This window comes from Tribolium castaneum, unplaced genomic scaffold (assembly GCF_031307605.1).
Source record: "Tribolium castaneum strain GA2 unplaced genomic scaffold, icTriCast1.1 ptg000035l, whole genome shotgun sequence".
NCBI lineage: Eukaryota > Metazoa > Arthropoda > Insecta > Coleoptera > Tenebrionidae > Tribolium > Tribolium castaneum.
Window position 1 is genome coordinate 570,001 of NW_026986637.1, and position 3,642 is coordinate 573,642.

At 34.0% G+C, this 3,642-nt stretch overlaps 1 long non-coding RNA gene across 1 annotated transcript in view; it reads left to right on the top strand.

Annotated features, from left to right (window-relative positions):
- Positions 1-2,793, top strand: part of LOC107398432 (uncharacterized) — a 3,453-nt gene extending 660 nt beyond the window's left edge. The window contains exons 1-4 of the long non-coding RNA XR_010335891.1: positions 1-44; positions 113-394; positions 446-1,665; positions 2,662-2,793. The exon at positions 1-44 is cut by the window's left edge and continues 660 nt beyond it. This is a non-coding gene — a long non-coding RNA (uncharacterized LOC107398432). The remainder of the gene's footprint in view (positions 45-112; positions 395-445; positions 1,666-2,661) is intronic.
- The last annotated feature ends 849 nt before the right edge of the window (positions 2,794-3,642 follow it).

Below are 3,642 nucleotides of genomic sequence, written 5' to 3' on the forward strand. Positions count from 1 at the left end.
TGTGACAACTGACCTACCTGGTAAAAAGCCGTGCTGATGCTCAGGTATTAAATTATTTTTTCTCATGTAAGTTAATAGTTCCTTGACTATAACTTTTTCCATAATTTTACAGCATGTCGACGTGAGACTTACAGGTCTATAGTTAGCAGGATCAAGTTTATCTCCTGACTTGTACAAAGGCGTGATTGTTGCTTGCAACCACTCGTAGGGCAAAGTGCCTTGTAAGAATGATTTTGTCATCATTTTGGCAAGTGGGCCCGACAACGAAGCAGCACAAGTTCTCAGGAGTTTGGGAGGTATCTGATCCGGACCTGGAGCTGTATTTAATTTAATGGCACAGAGTTGGCTTTTTACCAGATCCGGAGTAAAATTAATATAAGACAACCCACTAAATGTACTTGTAGGCATAAATGACGGTATATTATTATTAATGTTTAAATTATAGGTAGCAGCAAAACTGTCCGCTAAAGTGTTTGCAGTTTCTGTATGATCGGAGCAGAGTAGACCTGAAGCATTTCGTACTAAAGGGACCGACACACGACTAGAGATAAATTTACGTACATGGGAATAAAATAGTTTTGGTTTATTTAATATAGAATTTTCATAATTACACCTGGCTATTTGTAAATCAGATTTTAGTTGGTTAGAAAATCTTTTATAAGCAGAAAAATTATCTTCAGTAGGCTTCCTTTTAAATTTTTTCCATAATTTAGCTTTGTATTTTATTTTGTCAAGCATGTGTTGATTTATCCACGGTTTATCTTTTCTCAGTCGGTTTGTAAACAGTCTGGAATTTGTTGTAATGCAAGTTTGTAAAATCGATTTAAAATGTTTCCATTGTTCTTCCGCATTTAGTGAATCTAAACCATTCCAGTCGTAAGTCAAGAGACTTTCGTCTATGCGAGTGTAGTCAACAATTGATGTTGTTTTAATTCTTGCATTTGGCTCTGAATATATCATAATTTGTAACTCAATTTCGATTTTTGAATGATCAGATGTACCTACAGGATTCGAAACGTTTAAAGACGATACAAGGTTAACGTCAGACAAAATTACCAAATCAAGTAATGAAGGACGTTGTTGGGATCTAAATCGTGTAGGTTCAGTGACTATTTGTGACAAATTATTCTCCAAGAGCAATTCAGAAAATTGTTTTTCGATGATTGTTTGACCTGTTGTGTTTTTAGCAGACCAGTCTATACATGGAAAATTGAAATCTCCCATGATAATTAAGTTAGGATACTGATTAATAGTTGATTGTATGGTATTAAATAGATTTTTATCATTTTCGTGATTGTTAAAAGACGCTCCTGTTGGTGGTCTGTAAATACATGCTATAACAAAGGTTTGTTCATTTCCTTCAAATTTTAACCATAGAGAATCATAAGGTTTAACAGATATGCAAATTTGAGTAATTTTAAAAAATTTTGAAATTTTAATTTTATCTACATAAAAACACACACCGCCACCTTTTTGAGATAGGCGATCATCTCTGTAAATAGAGTAATTTTCAATGTGTACAGCATCATCAGAGATGGACCGATTAAGCCAAGTCTCCGTGAGTGCGATAATAGAAGGTCTAAATTCAGTTACTTCTAATAACAAATCATTAAATTTTGAAGATAAAGATGCGATATTCGTATACAGAAGAGCCATTGAACAAGGGTAAATATTTAGTTTTTTTGATGTGAAATAATTTTTGGTACGTGGTTAACGTATTTAATTGTCAAGTCCTTTTCGCCAACATCAAGTCTTCGCTTTAATTCATCACGCAAATTGTTTAAATGCTTTAGTTGACCCGGGGTTTTATCATCACTAATAGTAATGTGAGCAAATTGTGGGTGCTGCAGCAAAGACGATTTTTTCTTCAAGCATAGACGTGCCATTTGTTGAGTTTTAAATTGCAATTTTAATAAGCGAGGTTTATCACCGACGGTTTTTCCTACGCGAAAAACATTTTCCGGACCAATCACAAGTGATGGATCAATGACCTCGAGGACATCATTTACCACATCCACGTCTTGTCTATTAGCGACAGGTTTAACATTGTACATAATAACATTGCACGCACGAGCCGACCTGTCTACAGATTCGGCGATAATTTCTTCGCGGTTTATAGCTTGAGACGTATTGTTATTAATAATAAGAGATTCGAGTTTGCTAAGACGCTCATCAAATGATGATTTTATGTCATTTACGAGTTTTTTAATTTCTGAAATTGCTGTGATAGTTACGTTGCATCTATTACAAAACAGTTTGATATTTGGAGAGCGAGACTGAGAAATAAAGGCGATTTCATTTTCGCTTATTTTGAGGCAACGACAGTGAATATTTAGCGAACAGCCGTCACACACCACGATAGGTGTATCACGACTTACGCTTTTAAAACAGTGGCAGCAATTAAATTCAGCCATTAAATTTAGTGATTTAAACTGAAATTAATGAAATTAATGTAGACAAAATTTGGACACCAGACGCTCACTCTGCGACAGAGCGATAAATACTAAATTTTCACTGCGCCGCGCCGCCGCGATACCAGCTGCTGCTGCTATAGAGGGGCGAGCGCTATCTTATACTGCCGCGATAAGATATAATTATGCGTATCTAATGACGGATATTAACGAATTAAACAAGAATAACTTACCGAAATCGCAAAAATAGTAATTTCCAGAGGAAACAACAACAACCACATACACCCAGATATCAAATTCAACAATCAACACCAAGAATCAACCACTGAAAATGAATCCCAAAGGCAAGAGCACGCAGAGACACGACTGCACTCTCATACGCACTCTCATAAACTATATTACATTATAGTTTCGACGAGAATAGCTTATTTGGAATGATTCATGCTTCCAAACGAGTAAATTTTTATTAAACAGATGCCAAACATCATGATTTGTCCTATAAAGACATTTTATATTGCAGTTTGTATTAAAACAAAATATTTTCGTTGATTCTTTGTTAGAAGCAGCAAACCTAACATTAAAGAATCTGAAAACTTTGTATTCGGACACAAACCACCGAATTTTGTATCAGTTTAGACAAAAACCGTTGATTTTCGACAATATTTTGCTTTGAACAAGAAAACTTATATCAAACTGACTAAAAACGTCTTATTTTAACACAAAACAAAAGATTTGCGTTATAGTCTTAACGAGAGCTGTTAATTTCAAACGGTTCTATGCTTTGAAACGAGTAAACTTTTACTGTACAGAGGAAAAACATCTTATTTCGCCTTTTAAAAACGATTCATGCCACAGTTTGGATAAAAACCAATTATTTTCGTTAATTCATTGTTACAAACATGAAACCTTATATCAAAGTAACTGAAAACCCCTTATTCAAGCACAGAAATTCGAATTACGTTTCAGTCTGGACAAAAACTGCTAACTTTAGACGATCCTTTGTTTTGAATACAAAAACTTACATTAAAAAGATTAAAAACGTCTTATTCTGGCTGAAAACTGCAAATTATATATTACTCTAGATAAAAGAAATTTATCCTGATTACTCCTTTACTTAGAATAGAGTAAACTTGTATAAAACTTAATGAAAACTTTAAATTTCGTCTCAAAGAAATAATTTACGTTATAGTTTTGACCAGCACTGTTTATTTCAAACGATTTTATGATTCGA